Source organism: Girardinichthys multiradiatus, chromosome 6, assembly GCF_021462225.1.
Source record: "Girardinichthys multiradiatus isolate DD_20200921_A chromosome 6, DD_fGirMul_XY1, whole genome shotgun sequence".
In the NCBI taxonomy this organism is placed as follows: domain Eukaryota; kingdom Metazoa; phylum Chordata; class Actinopteri; order Cyprinodontiformes; family Goodeidae; genus Girardinichthys; species Girardinichthys multiradiatus.
Genome location: NC_061799.1, coordinates 41,294,965 through 41,314,978, shown reverse-complemented (window position 1 = coordinate 41,314,978; position 20,014 = coordinate 41,294,965). Strand labels below are relative to the sequence as shown.

Sequence of the window (20,014 nt, the reverse complement as noted above, 5' to 3'; positions counted from 1 at the left end):
GAGGAACCTCTGAGCCAGATGAACATGGCGGCTCCGGCTCTGGACGCTCCTGCCGCTCCGTCCCGCTGACCCTCACAGCACCGACGAAGTCCCCGCTCAACGGCCGCCCATGGCACCTCAACTCCCAGGTAAGTCTGCTCAACCCCCCCTCTACTCTCCCTGTCCCACCCCCTCAGTTATTTCCAGCACCAACAGCGGCGGAGGGGCTTGTGCAAAGTGTCTGTCAGATAACATCAAGGTTAACCTACTTCAGGCTGAATTTATTTGGCTCTCTCTATGGCGCGACTTTAAAGATAGACCATTTATGATGAGATATAAAGGGTTTAACATGGGAATAACTACAGTGTTCAGGAAATAACGTTTCTGGCCGAGAGAAGCGACAACTGCGGGGTTTTATGTGTATTTAGAAGCGTCGCTCTTCGTTTAATTCTCTCGCCGAAGTTGAATATCATCTGTACCAAATTAAATTCTTGGGTACGTTTAAAATAGATTAATGTGACCCAGATAGAGGCACTAGTGTTTACACTCGATATCTCAAGTTATTCCGTGACAGGTTCGTTTATCTCGGACTTCCTCAAACAACTCAGTCAAGTCAAATCAGCTTAATCCACAACTTCCGGTTTCGGGTTTCAAAATAAAAGGCAAAATAGCTCTGATCCTTAAAATCGAGTTATTTAAACAGTTTCACCTTAATTGCTGAAAATTAATTAATTTTATTTATTAGATTCAACAAATGAATCTAATAGATAGATAGTCAGTCACTAGCATCTGTCAGTCTGAAAAGAATCATAATGATGATCCACAAGAGACTCAAGAAAATGGCTACCTTGGGAGTGGAGGCCAAAACCACTGCTGGACCAGAAGGAACACAAATGCCCATCTCACATTCGCCAAGAACTATCTTGATGATCCCTAAGACTTTTGCAAAGACATTCTGTATACTGATGAGTCACGAGTGGATTTTTCTGGGAGGTGTACATCCCATTACATTAAACATAGAATTACCACTGCATTTCAGAGGAGAACATCATAACAAATCTGGTGGTGGTAGTGTGATGGTCAGGGGCTGTTTTGCTTCTCTATGACCTGCACATCATGTTGCAAGTGAAGGAACCTTGAATACTGCCCTCCATAGCAGCAAATCGTAAAACAATGTCAGGCCTTCAGTTTGGGACCCTTAGACCTAGCACCATTAAGTTATCCAGCAGAACAATGCTCCAAAGGACACCACCAAGTCCACATCCAATGGGCTTAAAATTAATGAGTAAATAAAATAAAATTAACTGAAGGTTTTGGGAAGGCATAGTCAAAGTCCAAACTTAAATTTAATAAAGCTGCTGTGGCATGATAAGGTCAAGCCAATCTGTTTGTGTAAGGTCATTTGAATAAATAGATGTTTTTTATGCTGCAGGCATAGTAGTATTATTTTTTTATATAATAAATACATTTATTTTGAAAGAACTTACGGTGTTCCTCTAATTAACAAAGTGATTTAAAGAGAGAGAGATGTAAGGAAGTTGCTGGAAAGCATTAATACATGTTATGAAGTAAAGTGTCAGCTATTTATTTGTTTTATTCTTTTTTATATATATATGTTATTTATTCTCTTTGCGTTTATCTATTAAAACCTAAAGTAACACTAATAAAACTACGAGTTGTAGTGGAGAACTCTGGGCAGCAGCAAACCCAACTTGTTTCTTTTATTACAACCAATAATGACCTGATGCTCTTTTAATGACATCCGACAGATTTTTGCACAGATGGCTGCTGGTGTTGCTGAGATGAGAGGCCCGTTACACACTGTTCAGAATTCACAATCCAACATGGATGTCATGTCTTAAAACACTTAGATGACTGCATGTTTTGCATTCCTTGGGTTGGCTGGTTAAACGTTCAATTTGCAAGCTCTTTGACGGCAATTGACATTCCAAAACATAAATCATTTGCACTGCAGAGTATTTTCCCATAATTCTCTAGTCACATTCTTTGTGTCAGTGCATAAAGCAGAATACCATCAATCACAGTTTGCTTGAATACATTCTTGGATCATGGCATCTGATGAGGAGCGTGACACTGGCTTAACATGTTATTCGGGTTATTTCAGAACAGACATAAGTGCAGGTCCCAACCTATTGTATAATTCTGAGGTTCATCTCTTTCAGAGCAGTAACAAGAATCTGTCTGTATTTGCTGTAGTGTTGGTATGCTCTCAGAAGAAACCTGTCAGTTTGCCTACGTGACAGGTGCCATCTGACTCCTCTAGTTGTGTTATCTTTGAGGGCTGGACTCGTGGTTTTGTTTTTTAGGTCATTTTAAAGCCTATTTGCTCTTACCTGCACCCAAAGGTGAACTTTGAAAAGGATTACAACATGTGTAGCATGTTTCCCAAGTCTGTTTAGTCTCCTTCCCCGGATGCTACCTAATTCTTCAGATACTTGGTTCTCTTGTTAAGAATTTGGAGCAAATGTGACTGTTCCACAAAATGACATTGTCTTCCAGAGTTTGTTGTTGTTTTTGTTGTTGCTGAAGGATCCACCTGGATGTGATGTAACTGTGTTTCCGAATAGCTCTATTATAATTGACCTTATTTTTACTGCCAGGGTAGTAATTTTAACCTTTTTAAATATGTCATTGTGGCTTAGAAGAATGCTTGTCAATTTTAAAACCAACCTATAGTTCTACTGGGATAGTGCAGGAATGTACTCTAGATCAAAATCTTAACTTAAGGTTGGCAGCTTTCCAAGTCAGGGATCCTTAGTGGCTTGAATTTACTGAACCACGTGAGAGATCAAATGATGTAGTGGCCAGTGACAGCTAGGCAAGGAGGAGGAGTAGGAAGATACTGTGGAGGAAGGGCTGGGGATTGACTGGCTTTACAAATAGCATCATGAAGATAGAAGAACACAGCAAGTTGTGGTGAAGTTTGCGTTGAAATACGCAGGGTTAGGTTATAAAACAATATAACATGTTTTGGATGTCCCACAGAACCCTGTTAATTCATCATTGGAAAGTTGGAAAAAAGGTATGGCACAACTGCAAGCCTACTGAGGGGTGGTAAATCACTCTAAACACACCATCGCCATGGTGAAGCAGCATCATGCTGGGGGGGGGGGGGGGGGTGTTTTTGCTCAACAGTACCAGAGAAGCTGCCCAGAGGTGATGGGAAGATTGATGGAGCAAAATGCAGAGCAATCCTGGATGAAAACCTGTTAGACTGGACAGTAGGACAGAGGTTCACCTTCTAGTAGAACACTGAGTTTAAACATGCAGCCAGAGCAAAGGTGGATTGGTTTAGGACAAATCATATTCATATGTTTAAATGGCCCAGTCAAAGACCAGATATTTCAGACAACATGCTTCGAGCCCAGCAACCATGTCTTAAGGAAATGCATTTTGAACACAGAAAAGTTAACTTGTGTGTGTGCGTGTTCTTGGCGAGAGAGGACCATTAAAAGTTTTTAACCAACCAAGAGAGGTCATTTTTGGAAAGTAAGGACAATTTCCTGGTGCTCACTTTTTTCATGCTGTTTTTAGCTTAGGGGTTACGTTTAAGCCTAAGGTGCTAATTGAGTTTAGGTTGTTTAGGGTTAGGTATGTACTGGTAATAGTTAGGTTTAGGGTTAGGCCATAGAAGTCAATGGGAAATGAAAGGAAGTCAATGCAAAGTCCTCGTAAAGATGGAAAGACAAGGATGAGTGTGTGTATTTCCAAGTCCACTCTGCTCATGTAATTCCACCTTTCTGGTTCAGTTTTACGTTTACTTAAACGTTACCAAGGGGCGTGTATGAGCTTGTCTGCTAATCTATGTTTGTTTATGTCTAGCCCTTGTTGCTGCCCCTAACTAATCAACCGCACGCTGCCCCTGGCTTTCTGTCACGTAGCAGAGACAGTCGTCTTCCATGTCTGATCCTCCTGAGACCAAGTGCTCTAATTAACCATCACAGGCACATGCACAGACGCACTCACTTGCAGAGCCATGTCATGGCTCCTTTCAGATCCTCCTCTTTACCTCAAGCACCACAGCCAAAGCAATATTCTGTAAGTAACATTTAGTAAGACCCTCCATAAGGATACTTTAGAGTTTTATTTCTAAATACTAGACTGCAGATGGACGTTTGGAATTTTAGGTTTAGTATGCGATGACTCACTGAAGATCAGTTCCAATGTTCCTGATCCCTCTGCAGATAAAATGTAGCAATTATCTACTTGTTATTTTGAAAACTCCGCCTCTTTTGCGCTGTACTCTGCTGTGGATGAACAGAGCGCAGCTCCATCTGTGTTTTTTTTTGTTGTTTTTTGTTTTCCAGTTTAACTCCATGGTGTTCACTGCAGACTGTCATCGGTGTGGAAGCCCTCCAGAAATACATTCATCTGCAAAGTTATTGTTGACGTCACCCTGCTAAACTAACTCGGTTTACTGTAGAGGATGTTTGCTTCTCTCTCTTTTTACAAGAGACCTAAACTTACAACATTTTGGGTCTTTTCTCTTGATCCCGATTAATGTGAACAACAGCATGCTGTGCTTCTGCAATAACCGTCCCCAGTTGAACATGTGATGGCGTGCAGAAAAAAATTCGATAGTTTCACAGTATGAAGTTAAATGAAATAAAGAATTATGGCAAGACAATTAGCCTCAAGAATTTTTTTTTTTATCGAGTCATTCGAGAAATCATTCCAGCCCTAAATGAAATGATTCACAATTTTATTGAACCATTTATTTTAGTAGTAAAATATCATGACTATGCTGTGGTTTGTAAAGTCAGTCATTTTCTACCGCTTATTCCATAGTGGGTCGCGGGGGAGCTGGTGCCTATCTCCAGCTGGGCAAGAGGCAGGGTACACCCTGGACAGGTCGCCAGTCAATCACAGGGCAACACACAAACAACCACGCACACACTCATTCATACACCTAAGGGCAATTTAGAGTGACCAATAAACCTAACAGGCATGTCTGTGGAATGTGGGAGGAAGCCGGAGTACCCGGTGAGAACCCACGCATGCACGGGGAGAACATGCAAACTCCATGCAGAAAGATCCCTGGCTGGGAATTGAACCCAGGACCTTCTTGCTGCAAGGCAACAGTGCTACCAACTGTGCCACCGTGCAGCCCGGTTTGTAAAGTTTTGTTCTCAAATCAGATTTTATTTGATTAAAGTTTTCTTTATTTGATTGTAAAATTAAGGAACAAAATTACACCTCACACAGCCCTAAATTTGTACAAGAGTCTAAAAGCTGTGATTTAGTTTGAGCATTTTCTTAAGATTATATGCTGCATATATTTCACATTAGAGCTTGCTCACATGTTGTAGAGCGATGCTTTGCTTTGGATCACTGTGATAGTAGAATATAGAAGGACTTCTTAAACTCTCCACTGAATCTTTGTGACTTTTGGATAAACTGTGGAAACGATTAAAAGCCCACCAGTAAAGGATCCTCGTGGCTTGTGTGAACAGGAGTAATGGCCTTTAGGAAACAAAATTGTTTTATTGTACAAATTTAAACCTGGCTGAATTATGTTGAAAATTTAAAACCATTAAGGATGTATTTCTTGTGAAAATTGGACTACTTATTGAACATGATGAATCAGTGTAAATGAGCCAGTCTCTCCCCCTCAATATATTTTCTTCCAGAAAAGGGTGACAAAGCAAACCATTTCTCATGTTGCAGCCTTTTAAATTCCTTTCATTGCTGAAACTCTGATTTTATCTCTTAGCATCAAATGTAAAGAAACCTCAGAAGGGACAGAAAATTTGTAAATCAGCCTCTCTTTTTGGACCTGACCAGTTATGTCTGTACAGTGGGCAACAGTTTGCAGGACCTTCGTACGTGCAGACCACCGTTCTGAGAGCTGTGCAGGATTAAGCTCCAGACCTGGGAGCCAAGTGCAGCAGGTTGCATAACAAGTGCTAATTTGGTTAGCTGGATCTGACGGCGGCTGTAATTCTCCAGCACTATGACAGCAGAACTGAGGTGGAGGGAGTGAGTGACTGTACAGGTCTGCAGTGGGATGCTACAAGTTAATGGGATAATGGGCTTTTGGAGAGCAAACATGGTCTCTGGCCAGAGCTCATTTAGATATTCCCTACTGAGATGGGTTATTCACACAAGGTGCAAAATTCATTAAATTCAAATTTTAATGATATTGTTCACTACTGTAAACTTTCTTTAAACTAAACTCTCTTTAAAGTTGAAACTTTTTTTTGTTTGTTTAGAATAGTCTGTCAGCAGAAGCTTTCCTGTTTCCCAGATGCTGTCAAAGATTCTTTGAGTCTGAGACAGCTTGGTTTATTCTTTTCATTCTGCTTCTCACACTTGTGGCTAGAGGGTGCGTGCTGTGAGGCAACTGAGGATAAATCTATCTGAGTAACGGTTGTAAAAATGAAACGGGTCCCATTGCAAAAGAGAGACCAATCTGTACGACGTTAACTTTGTTTTACTGTCCTGCTGGACAATGACTCAAAAATACACAACCTGTTACCATGATCTAAACCATGTTACCATGGTGTAGATCAAAGCATATTCATGTGTTAGAACGGCCCAGTCAAAGTCCAGAGAATCTGGGGCAAGACTTAAGCATTAATCCACTCTCCATCTAATCTGACAGAACTAGGGCTACCTGCAAAGACAAATGAGCAAAAATCTCAGTAACATGCTGTGCAAAGCCTGCAGCAGTAACTGTAGGGAAAGATGGTTCTGCATAGAATTGTCTCAGGGTTACATTTGAGGTTTTTATTTGTTCGCCATGTGTCAGTTTCCTTCCTCTACAACTTTGCACAACTTGACCTGTTGGTCAGTTACATAAAAAAACCCTAATGAAGTTTGGCATTATAATGTGGCAAAATGCACAAAGTTCAGACAACGAATAGGTTTGCTGGTCACTGTGTGGGGTACCATTTAGTGTTCATGAATGTGATTCTGACCAGGACTGATATGTGTGTGATATGTGGTTGCACTGTAAAGCAGCTCCGAGCCCAGCGCAGCTACGGATGTCTGTGTTACCATAGAGCTGCTTGGTAACAGAAATTAATCACAGCCAGGAAGTAGGCCGTCTCTCTGCGTGGCCCTCGTTGACTCTCCACAGCTCCCTTGTGCTCTTCCATCAATGTGTGCATGCGCCGTAGAGTTTTCTTACCACAGTGTCGAGTATGCAAATAATTAACAGTCAAAGTCTCCACAGCAAGCTGCAGTATATGCCTGTGTCTGGGCAGGATGAACTTTGTCTTGTGTTGAAACATGGGTGTATTTTGTGAATTCATCTGCATAAAGCAGAGATGGCAAATTTGTTGCAGCTCCTGGTAAAGATGTATAAAATGCCTTAAAATAAAATCATCTTTGTTGCAGTAACGTAATCTCACACTGTAAAATATAGAAGAAATCAACATTTATCTTGAGCCCATTTAATCAGGAGGGAAAAAATCAAATCCTAACAAAAAATGTGTTTATTAGAAAATTACTGGTGGTACAACACGTTGAAACACGTAATATGTTTCTGTTTTTATTATGCTGATCAGAGGTCCTAGAAACGTTTAATCAGTAATCTACGACTTTCTGTATCACTGTGCTATAAATTTCACTTGACACAGAGGCCCATTTTTCTCACCCACTGGCAGCTAGCCTGGACAGGGACCCGCATTTGACTTGCCACCTCGCGCATTGAGCAGCAATTGTAAGGGAGGCAAAAAATCTATAAAGTTCACTCTTTAAGAGCAGCAGCGAGGAGACACTGAGTTTACCAAGATTCCGTAAAAACCATTAGGCTATAGACATACCAACGGGTTGTTTAGGAGGCATGCCAGGAACCAGGGTAGCATTGACCTCTTAGGGAACACTTCGAGGTTGGTTTGGTGTGTAACAAAGTACTAGTAAGAAGAAAAGCACCTTATGTCCACTGTAAAATAAGCTTCAGGATCTATGATGCTGTGGGTCTCTTTCTCGTCCAAAGGCCATTGGAATCTTGATTGAGGGCATGGCATCATGAACGTTTTCAAATACCAGGAGAATTTAATAAAAAAATCAAAAAATAACTCTGTTTTATTCAGCAGGATAATGATCCACACCATATGGCTAAATTAACACTGAAATGGTTCACCAGACATAAAATCAAACTTCTTCTATGGTGAAAAATGAATGAGACGAGACGTCCTGCAAAGAGGAAAGGCCAAAGATTCCTCCTTCCATCTGCTATAACTTTTTTTAATGTTATTGGAGGAGACTAAGTGATGTTTTAATGTGGGCCATTTAGCACTTGAAAAAGTGCACCTGCATTAAAGGTTGGATTTTGCTGCATGATTCAGTGTGATATGGTACCACAGTAAAATTGCTTTAATTACTTTTGCTCCTATTTACCAGAGATGCCAGGCTTTTATCTACCTTTCTCTGTCTGAAATGGTTAACACAAACTTCTTCCTGAAATTAATGATCAATCTGAAGTACATGGAGTCCTTGTGTTATTGTGCATACAGGAACGACATTTGTGCTTGCGTGTGCAATTTGTGAAGTTTGCACAGCAGTTGGGAAGAGATCAGCTGTCTGTCCCTCCTACACAGACACACACTGATGTGCACACACACAAACTGACAAGCTCAGAAAACATGCAACCCTCCCTGCAGCAGCAGGTGCATGCTGAAGTTTTCAGCGGTTTGAGATCTTTGGGATCAAACTGACTCAGAAGGCAGCAATCCCACATGTATAGGAACACTCATAGAAACAACACACCATCTGCCCTGGGATGTGCACAAATTAAGAAGAGAAGGCAGCAAATGCTTTGACTTTGGACGCCAACCAAAACAGTAACTTCTTCTTTTTGTTGCTTTTTCATTTGGTGTTTTCAGTTTTACTAACACCCTCCTCATCCTCTCACACTGCCAAACATTAGACTGAAGTCTAAGATGTGTTGTGTATATTAGATTTAGGAACCTGAATGATAACACTTCAGAGCAGAAACAGTGCCTTGCAAAGGTTTTCATACACCCTTGAACTGTTTCACATTTTGTTACGTTACAACCTCAACATTCAGTGTGTTTTATTGGGATATGTCATACAACAAAATAATGTAGCACATAAATCTTGATGTGCAATTTTTAAGTCTTGGCATAGAGTCCCAACTGGATTGAAGTCTGGACTTTCATTGGATCTTTGTAACGCATGAATATGCTTTGATCTAAGCCGTTCCATTGTAGCTCTGCCTGCTTGTTTAGGATTGTTGTCCTGCTGGAAGGTAAACCTTTGTGCGTGTTTCAAGTCTTTTGTAGCCTCTGACAAGTTTTCCTTTCAGTATTGTCCTGTCTTTCTCAAGAAAAGCATCCCTACAGCATGATGCGGCCACCGCCATGTTTTATGATGGAGATGATGTGGAATATTAGTTTTCCTCCACATGTAACATTCTGTTTGAAGGCCAAAAAGATTTTTACACTTATCTGAGCAGAGCACCTTCTTCCGCATGTTTGCTGTGCCCCCTTCATGGCTTGTGGCAAGCTGCAAATGGGCTTTATTTCAACACCGTCTCTACCCACTTTCTGATGAGGGTAAAACTTGTGAAGCGCCTGACTAATACATAGTTGTCCACTTAGCAGATTCTTCCATCTGGACTTCTAAGATGCATTCAAATGGCACTTCTTTTTAATAAAAAATGTGTTGTTAAGATGGAAATAATGACCTTTACGTTCCAGTTCCTCGACAGACCTCTGACTGTCTGGGTTCTATGTTTTTAATGAACCTAACCCTCTGATTAATGTTCTTCTTGGTCTGCTTGTCAGTATAGGTGGGTGATAGAGTCTTTGTGAGCTTGTGAGATATTCAGAGTTTGAGAGACCTAACTCTTCCTTAATTTTCTTTCCAACTTTCTCCCTAACCTGTTAGCTGTGTTCCTTGGTGTTCATGATCCTGTTTGTTACCTACTGTTCTCTGTTCTCTAAAAACCCCTGAGGCCCTTTCAGAACTGCAGACTTTTTTCTGGGAATAGATTACACAAAGCCAGTGCCGCATCAGTGAGATTTTTTAAAACGAGGTTGGGGAGACGATGTGATTAACAAGAAAAATGTCTTCACAGGTTATGTAAGGTGAGGCAGAACAACGCGGTGTTACCAACGCCTGGTGAGCAGGTAGACGCCTCTGCTGTTTTTGTTCAGGGTACTGCAACATGATACCTGATCTCAGACTCGATGGTCACAACACAACTCTCTGTTTCGTGAAAACAGAAGGACAGTAAACGTGTGCCGATTTAAAGAGAGATCCAAGCAGCTTTTCTTTCAGCTTCAGCTGTTCAAATAAAAAGGAGCCATTTTTTCTCATAAATGTGAACCCCACAACCAGTGGGAACTCTGTGAAACTTTACCAGCACCACGCTGGTCCAGGTCAAGCTTGTGATGTGAAAAATGCCTGAAAGTGTTCTGACTCATCCTCCGAGGCTGCTGTCATTATCTGGGAAAAGCTCCAGGTTTTCCTGTTGCTGCTGGCAGGAGTGAGATTTCCAGAATAACCAGTGGGGGGTGATTAAGGTGATATTCAGCCCAACTATTTCATTATAAAAGCTTAGCAAAGCGTTTATCAAGTGCCTACTCACACATTTGATCCCGGGTGTGGTCAGTTGATGTGTTTGCGGATCGTATAGCAGGTAGACCTCTCTAAATTCTTCCAGGAATATTTGAAACTATATTGTTTTTAATATTTGGTTTTGCTTATTAAGAAGAAATATTCCTCTGCTTGTAAGAATTATTTACTGTTTGACATAAGGCGATGTCACCTCCTTGCATACTGATTAACCACAACAGGTTAAACCTCCTTTTCATATTGTTTAGGTCCACCTACTGTTGTCTGACTGGTTTTGACCCACTGGTTTGCCTTGTGGTGAAGGCCACATGCATGCTTCTATTTGCCTTTCACTTTGCTGCTGGTACACCTGAGTTTCCTCACTGTGGAACAATGAAGGATTTTTCTATTGTATTCTACTGGATGTTGTTAATGTATCCTCTGAGTAAAACAGGTGTGGCCTCAAACAGAGTTTGGTTGGTCTGTATCAGTGTCTACTAAGGCAAAAGGTGAATAAACAGTTGGACAAATGCTTACACAGCCTCTCACATTGTTATGGAATTTTTTTTTGTATGTTATCCACTTAGGTTGGTAAATAAATCTAATATAATATTATAACATTAATAATTATTATTATTCCTTTACTAAAAATTATTTTGCTAAATAAAACATTCTTTGGTGTTTTAATCATACAGAACCTAATGCACAGTGCCTTCCAAACTATGTGCTCCCCTTATCTCTTTTCTGTCATATTTTGTCATATTACAACCACAAATGTCTACGTATCATAATTTGAACTGTGTGGCATGTATTCTGCCCCTTTTACTCTAAAACCCAAAAATAAAATCCAGTCCAAAAAGTTGTCTTCAGAAGTCACCTCATTAGTGAAAACCACCTATGTGTAATTTAATCTCCATGTTTGCACACATACTACATAGGCACCCTGGACCTTTTATGTTAAGTTGGATGTTTTGTATTTTACAGATAGGACCGACTATTCTTCCAAAGTGGACATTTACCCAGGATGCTTTGTGTACAAGGTTTGTGTGCTCATGTTTTTTCCACTTTTTTTCCTTATTTTCTGTGTATCATTTGTAACCTATATTTTAAAATCTCCATACTGAATAAATAAAGGATTATGTAGCTGAACGTGGCATCTCTAAGATAAGTACTGTTTTACTTCAAGGCCTGCCTTTACCACACCAAGTGTTGGTTGGCCTCTCATTGGGCTTTTGTAAAACTCAGGTCCCTTTAGCACATTCTGTCTTAAAAATACAGAAACAATATGATGTGAAATATTTTTGTCTTTAACCACCCTGAGTTAGAAAGTTTTCTCTGTATAACCGGATATCTATTATTACAGTACAATCCTCCAGGTTATGGAATGGTGCATTCATAGAAATAAAACTAAAAATGTTTTATTACTCCTTTACAAGACAGATTATAGCCCACAAATGTATTTCTTTGCAGTCCACCATACAGCACCTTATGACGTTTTTCCAGACGGTCTATTCAAAGTAATTAGAAGCATTTTTCAACTTTAATATTTTGGAAAGAAGCTCTGATTTACTGTTGTGTTGTATTGTTGAACCATTCATAGTGTAACTACACAGAAGCATTTTAGAAGTGTATCAGCTGGACAGTTGTTACAGTATTTATGTCTAAAAAACAGGTCTATGGGAGAGAGAGCAGTCGATGTTACACCGCTCTACCTTTTACTCTGGAATAACTTTTTATTAAAAACAAAGACAGCATATTTAGGAGGTAAAGTTGAAACTGTCTTTAGCATCTAGTTTTAGCAATTAACACTGTTAGCATTACTAACCATAACTATCAGTCTTTGCTGTTTTCGTAGAGTTATACCTTTACTTTAAATGACATTTCCAAGACCCTTTAAAGGGTTAAAACACAGCGTTTTTTTAATACACTGAGCAGTTTAAAAACAGCTGTCTGCCTGTCGTAAAAGCAGCAGGCTGAATAAACAGCTGACAAGCCTTGATATAAAATACTGTTTCAATCCCACAAGCTTTTTACACAAGTTTGTGCTTCCTCAGTGAAACAGAAAATAGCTAACTCTGAGGCATCTTCCCTCCATTACAACCTCGACACTTAAGAGTGTTGTTGTCAGCATGACCTTTTAGCACTTAGTGTTCACTTGGGATTTGAGTTTTAGCTTTCAACCACTGACCAGAACTTGTTAAACATAAAAGTTCTCTGTGGATCTGTAGTTAATAACTGCTGAACCATTAAAGCCCGATCTAACATTTCACTGTTCCTTTCATTTTAACAATGTCTTGGAGATGAGGCCTGTTCACGTTTAATGCATTTTGTTTTTTGTTAAATTATTTGAGGCTTGCTAGTGCGTAGATATGCTTAGATATGGTGCATTAACTAATATGACAGAGGGTCAGAATTCCGACCTTCACCTGTTCATCAGCCAATGTCTTGGTACAACTCTCTTTTTAACTGCTCGTTTTTGCTAAATAGTTTTAGACTTTCTGTCAGATTACATTTAAGCAGCCTAACAGAGCTCAGCAGTATGTGACTGTAAATGTATTATCTCAAGTGTACAACATGATTACCTGAATGGTGGGGGCTAATTCATGAGCGCTCATACTAGAGTTTATAGAGCCAAGCTTTGAAAATAGAAATTTCCGGAAAGCGCAACAAGCTACTGAAGCAAACAAGAACACCCTGACATGACAACATAGAAAGTGAAAGCTGAGAAAGATGTGAGGGAGGCAGTTAGGTTGACAGTATTTGTGTGTGTGTGCGAGTAGTCCTGTTTATGTGGGAAGCTGCAGTTGTTCGCTGAATTACCTTCATCGTCGTGTCTTTGTCTACAGCTTGTCTCTCTTTTGTGTTCTGCCCTGCCACTTAGTCCCATCTTATTTTCAAAGCAGTGACAAAGTTTATTAAAAAGGTCCCAAATGCAAAGCAACAGTCTGTTTATTTATTTATTTATTTTTGTTTTTGGCTTTAACTGGCTTTGGTATTTCTTTTACCTAGTTAATGGTAATTTTGCAAAAAAAAAAAAAAAAAAACAGGGCTTGGAATATGTCTAAAATGTTGAACATCTTGATTTCAGGTTTTGCATTACAAGCAAAACCTTTTGCAAAAGCTTGTATTGTAAAATGAAAAGCATGTACAATATGATGCACCAAAACAAAAGAACAACAGGTCATGCAAATCCTTTTGTACCTAGAAAGGCTGTGAGAGATAAAGGAGAGACGGTTTTTTTTCGAGACATCAGCTAATAGGAGGGAGGAGTGTGTGTGTGTGTGCAGTGGGAGGAGACAGGGAGAAGTGTGTGTGCGTGTGAGAAAGAAAAAGAGGCAGGGGGAGGGGACAGGGCAGAGAGGATTTGTGGCATGTAGTTAGTCAGCTGTCATTAGATGCAGATGACACACACACGGGTAATCTCACAGAGAAGAGAGGGGGGAATACACAACATGCAGATGAGTGTGGCGCGTGAGTGTGCTTGAGTGTGTGTGTTTACTGCGCAGACTGTGTGAAAACCAGCACACTGGCCCGGTTGGCATGAGATTTTCAGCCGGCTTGCCACTTGTTATGGACTGCTTCGGTTATTGGCAGAGGTAAGTTACTATGAGAATCTGTCTGGTTGCTGAATTAAAGGCACAGTCTGGAAAGTTTAAGTGGTTAAACTTTATGAATCTCTGTAATGGAAGTCTTTTCTTTTTGAATGCAACTTAAAGGTTAGATGGACAGACTACAAGTTAAATAATTGATTTAGAGGATGTTTTTATGTCAGTAATCTTTTAAATTTTCAGTTGTAGATCCTTGTTGTCTATAGATTTATTTCATTTTTAAAACTCTCCATTTTTTTATATCAAACAAACTATTTTATGAGCACAAGAAAACTTTCATTTATCTTAAACTATTTTACTTGTTAGTCTCAATGTTGTCATTATGTTTCATAATTACTAAACAGAGATGAATTCAACCCTTCCAGTTGGTGTGGTTCTCTTACTCAGTCCCGGACTTTGAGCTGTCATGTACTGTTGTTGCGGGTGGTGACATTGTGTGTGTGTGTGTGTGTGTGTGTGTGTGTGTGTGTGTGTGTGTGTGTGTGCGCACACATGTTGCAAAGGGGAGTGGTTATGATGGACTGGTGGCTCACAGATTGTGGAGTCAGCAGGCCTGAAGCTGCCCTGTCACCTTAGGTCTAACCAGCCGACTGTTTACTCAGTTTGCTTCACTTCCAAAAACAACTGTTGTCAAAGCTTATCCATTATAAAGCAGATTCCCAGAATTTACACATAGTTGTTAAAGGTAATTTTGTCTTCACCCAACAAGAGACATTGAAACTGAAGAGCTAAAGGTTTTATTACAAGTTCATGGTCAGAAATAGTTGCAGGGATTTTTAAAATGTAGAAATTTACATATGATTTTGTGTGTACAAAATAAAAGCTTATAATTTCATGTTTCTCTTACTTTAACCTTTATCACACTATTGCGTGTCAGCCTTGCTTTTCAATAAAGTATGAAGATGTATTTACACTGCAGCATACACAATCTGATCACCAGCTTGGCCAGGCTGTAGACATATTCTTTGGACATGTTGAAATAGCCAAAAACCTGAGACACCACGTACCCTTTGTGGCCATTTTATTAGGTTCAACTCACTAGTTCTGGGCAGGGCCCTATTTGACTTCAGACCTACCTAAATTCTTCATATCATGCTTTCAACATGGTGTCAGAAACCTTCCTCAGAGGTGTCCATATTGACATGATGGCATCATACAGTTGCTGCAGATTTGTCTGCTTTCCATCCATAATGTAAATGATTGAGGTATGTTGACTGAGGAGTACAGTGAACCCTTTTTCTTGTTTAAGAAATTGGTTTGTGACGATTTAAGCTGTGTGACATCGCTCATTTTACTGCTGGAAGTTGAAGATGAGACCACTTTGGTCATAAAGGGATGGACAAGGTCAGTAACAATACTCAGGTAGGCTGCGGATGTTAAACAATGTTCAGTTGGTACTAAGCAGTTGAAAGTGTGGGAAGAAAATATTCCCTGAACCGTTGCATAACAACCACCATCTTAAAGCATTGATACAAGGTGGGATGGATCCTTGGTTTCCTATTGTTTACATGAACTTTGAACCTTTTCATCCGGGGTTTGCAACTGAAATCAAGACAGATCGGACCAATCTGCTGCTGTCTAATTTTTTTAAACCTGCGTGAATAGTGAGTTTCCTGATTTTTAGCTGACATGAGTGGTACCTGATGTAGGCTTCTACTGCTGTAGCCTATCTAGTTCAAGGTTGTGCATACCGAGATTGTTCTGCATGCCTTGATTGTAACTAGTGGTTATCTGAGCAACTGTTGCCATTCTATCATCTCAAACATGTCTGCACAATATCTGCTGAACTGAGACATCAACAAGGCATTTTCGTCCACACAACTGCGGCTTAGTGCGCCTCACGTTTTTCAGAATTTTCTTTGAACTTTGGAGATGGTTGTGCGGGAAATACTCAGATCGTTCTGTCTGGCGCAAACATCCATGCCTGGTTCAAAGTAATTTAAACCAAATTTCTATCCATTCACAGGCTCGGTTGGAAGTGCAAAAAGTCATCTTAACCACATCTAGATGCCTAAATGTAGCTAGTTTTTAGATCAGCTGTGGCTAGTGTTCAGCAGGAAAAACATTGGAAAATATGATTTTTCCTGTTAAGTTTCATTTTGATGTTCAAAGGCATGTACATTGATCCACCTTCTTTTTTATTAATTCTTGTATTTAATTCATATTTCTATCCAAAAAACGTGAAATGTGGTTGAAATGTGAATGGAGAAAAGATGTCTAGATAAGGACCTCTACTGATCTTTAAATGTACTTGAATATTTGTTAGAGATGCTTGTAGATGTTCTGTTTTGGAAGGCAAAAATAAGGGCCATAGCTTTTAAACATAACTGGGAAAAATAGAAATTCCTTCATTTTCTCCTGGAAATAAGCACATTTTTTACTTTTATGTGCCATGTGTTTAAAGTGTATTGCCGAATTAAGTAAAAATTGTAATATGTTTAAAAGAAAAATCATAATTGGCTTGGACATAAAAGGTACAGGCAATAACATAAGTTAAAAAGGAAGTACACCATCTGTCAGTGCTAGGGCTTAAACATATAAATGAAAGTGTTTCTATCAGATTTTACATTGTCATAATTTATTAAAAAAAGATGTACCCACATGGAAATTTTGTTTCTATGACCCTTAGATACATGTTGTAATGTAAAACCTGTCAATATAAAAGGGTGCACTTTCTTTTCATATGGCTGCACATTACTCCATTCAAAACCAGTGATCAGCTTTTTCATTGTGTCAATAAATGCATAATGAATAAAGGTAGCAGATTTGGTAAATATATTAAATAAAGGACTAGTTTTAATTCAAAGAGTACTGCTTAGGTCAAATACAGGGTCACTTTATACTTCATTGTATCATCAGCATATAAAAGTATTTTCTTCTGGACAAAGTCACTGTCCCAACTGAGTTATATTAAAAGGGGGTCTACAATAGATCCTTGTGGAACAACTAGTTACTGTGTGGTGGGGATGTTTTAGTTTTTTCTGCAGTAAGAGAATCTTTTCAGATTTTTTATTATAAAATCACCGCAGAACCTTTTCCTGGTGTATGTAACAGAAAGTCTATCCAATTAAACTTTGTGACCTAGAAATTTGAATGTCCCACAAAAGTCAAAAAACTAAACGGACTGACTGAATGAAATATGCAAAAAATATTTACTTGTGACTAACTGTTTGACCTGGTCATGGATGAAAGTTTCATATACTGACTGTCAGAAGGTGTCCCAGAATTGATGACTGTATGTTAATTTTCTCACTGACACTAGCTACTGCTCTTCTCTGCAGCATTTCAGTCAATCAGTGAGCTGTAGAGGGACTTCGACTGGTCAATAGGACAGTGTAAAACTCCTACCGTATCTTTATATATATATATATATATATATATATAGTATGCCTGGGGCAGTTCTCTGTGCATTTGACGCTTATCGGACAAAAAAATGGCTTTAGTTGTGTCTCAGTGCAGTTTTTAGAGATATTGACAGTATCAGAACACAAGCCCTGGGTTATGAAATAACTGAAACTCGAGCTGAAGATGAAGACATCCTACTCAGGAGCATGTGTGTGCAGATTGAGACACCATTGTATTTGTGTTTGCAGTGCAATCCTGCAGTTATTACACAGGGTGAGTGAGCGTTTCTGGCAATAAGCAAAGCTTCCCTCCGTCCCTCCCTCCCTCCTGCTATCTCTACAAGTTTTGCTCTGATTTCCTGATTGTGCTTTCTCATGCATCTATGCTGAATAATTTGGCTTTTCTGAACAGGCAGACTACGGACACCAAGATTCAACTTAGTTTCATTTCCTGCTTTTCAGTCTAGATGACATTCAGCATTTCTCTGGTTTTCCATTGATATGTATTTGCAATTCCAGAATAATAAATTTTGTTTTGGTGATAGTCTTGATGTTCCTGCACATCAGCGTGTGTGCACTTGCTTACAACTGAATTAGCATCCGGGCAGGCATGTTCTATGTTATTGATTCTGGTCTATAATCGATCAGACTCTAATATTACATGAAGCTGGTCATGTAGATGGATGGGCAGCTACTGGTTGAGAAGCATGCATATGAATCATCCACAAGAAACAGTTTATTTTAAAGCTTTTATTTAATTTTGTTTTTAATGTGTGATGCTATGGTTTGCTTTATTTTATATAAAACCACTTTTAAATTAAATAGCTTATCCTGTTGAGTTCCTAAACTATTTGCTCTTTACCTTTTTCTCCCTCCTATTTTTTTGGAAGCAATGACTGACTGATTTTTATTGTTTTCTGTTGATTTTGACTCTAAAAGTAGAAAGGTAACAATGGCTGAGCCTTCCAACAGTGGCACCGATGACACCATATCATGCTGCTGTACAAATACCAATTAGTCTTATTTACTAGACAAAAAAGAAAACACTGCGGTTGGTCCGAAAGGGGAGCAGTTGCTGATGTGGGTCAATTTGTACAGCTTGAGTTTTAAGTGGACTCACTGCTCAACACACAGGCAGGCATTGGCTTTTCTTTCCAGCACACTGGTGTCAGACGTCTTTGGAAACTCAATAAAAACGTTGTGGGTTCTACTTGGTGAGGAGTTCATTCTTATGACCACTCGGACAAAAATGTTAATTGTCAGTCATTTCACCTTCAGCCCCACAGACCTGCTCTGCAGCCAAAATGTTATGTTCCACCTGTTTTGTAAAACTTGTAGTTTTTTTATTAGGTTTGGAAAATTTTATATATAGTTTGTCGTTGAGCCTGGGAAAAGGTTTTTTTTTTTTTTGTTTTGTTTCAGATAGATTTTAAAGTTTAACTTATGTTGAATGTCTTAATTTATGTTGAGAGTTGTAGCTACAGTACACTTTGTGTTAACACCTGTTAATACCTCACTGTCCACCAGCTTGGTTAATGAGATTTGGTTAACACATACAGCTTAGGTAGCCAAACTAATAAACTTAACTGAGACAGAGTCTTGGTCCAAATGTGAAACCCCATTACAGAAACCTATTCAACTTGCCCAGTAGCTCTTCAGTGATGGTTAGTGTTGAAGCAATATTCCAGTTTAAGTGGTAGTGCCTTTTTATTATGAAGCTGCCAGCTTTGTCGCTCTTGTAAACACTTCAATTTCAGAAGTGTGATCACCACTAGCATCTAGCATACATGCGCATGTAGCTCTCATGGAATATAAACTTCCCATCTCACAATAGTATGTTTATGTCATCCACCCCCTTTCCAAACCATGATAGAACCACTGGTGGACCACTAGCACCACTGGGAGCTAGCTAGGCTTAGGAGGGACATCCCAAAACTCAGCTGATTCTTCAGGCAAACCTTCTCAGCACCATATGTTAGGCCACAATGTGCGTGCAGGTGACAGTAGGCAGACATCTTTGGCCCTAGTTTTTTGCCCACATAGGGCCTCACATGGGAAGATATGTTTCATATGGTGTGCATTATAACTGAAGGGAGATACCAAAACATTGATATAAGAATCTTAACATTGTGTAACATATTACTGCGGGAGTCCATTTAATTTTCATAAGCCCAACAATAAAGGGCATTTGTATAAACTTCTACAGTAATCCACCAAATGTATGTTGACTTTGTTTTGGCAAGGTCTTCTTGTTCATACCATGAACACAGAGGGTTCCATAGTAAATGTTATATCTTATGTTCCCTGGAGGGTTTGAAAATGCACAACGTATCAGTCCTAGTTTTTTATTATCATGGTAGCAATGATCTGGGTTCTGGTGGAGAGTAGGTGAACATGGTGGCAAAGGTGGGAGCATTTTCATAATGCGGCCTGCCAGCACTGCCATGGCCTTGTTGAAGAGAATTTGAAGCAAGGTTGATTACACTAGCCTCAAGTGGTTACAGTCCCTTCACGGTGGTATCAAATCATGCTAAC

At 39.4% G+C, this 20,014-nt stretch overlaps 1 protein-coding gene across 3 annotated transcripts in view; it reads left to right on the top strand.

Annotated features, from left to right (window-relative positions):
• LOC124869909 (nuclear receptor coactivator 2-like) overlaps positions 1 to 20,014 on the top strand; it is a 66,321-nt gene continuing 46,307 nt past the window's right edge. Inside the window, exons 1-2 of one of the 3 annotated variants that reach the window (XM_047368143.1) lie at positions 1 to 128; positions 11,512 to 11,567. The gene's annotated coding sequence lies outside the window, so the exon portion shown is untranslated. Of the gene's footprint in view, positions 129 to 11,511; positions 11,568 to 13,944; positions 14,124 to 20,014 lie in introns of those variants that run through there. The other 2 variants (XM_047368145.1, XM_047368144.1) reach the window with 2 other exon arrangements.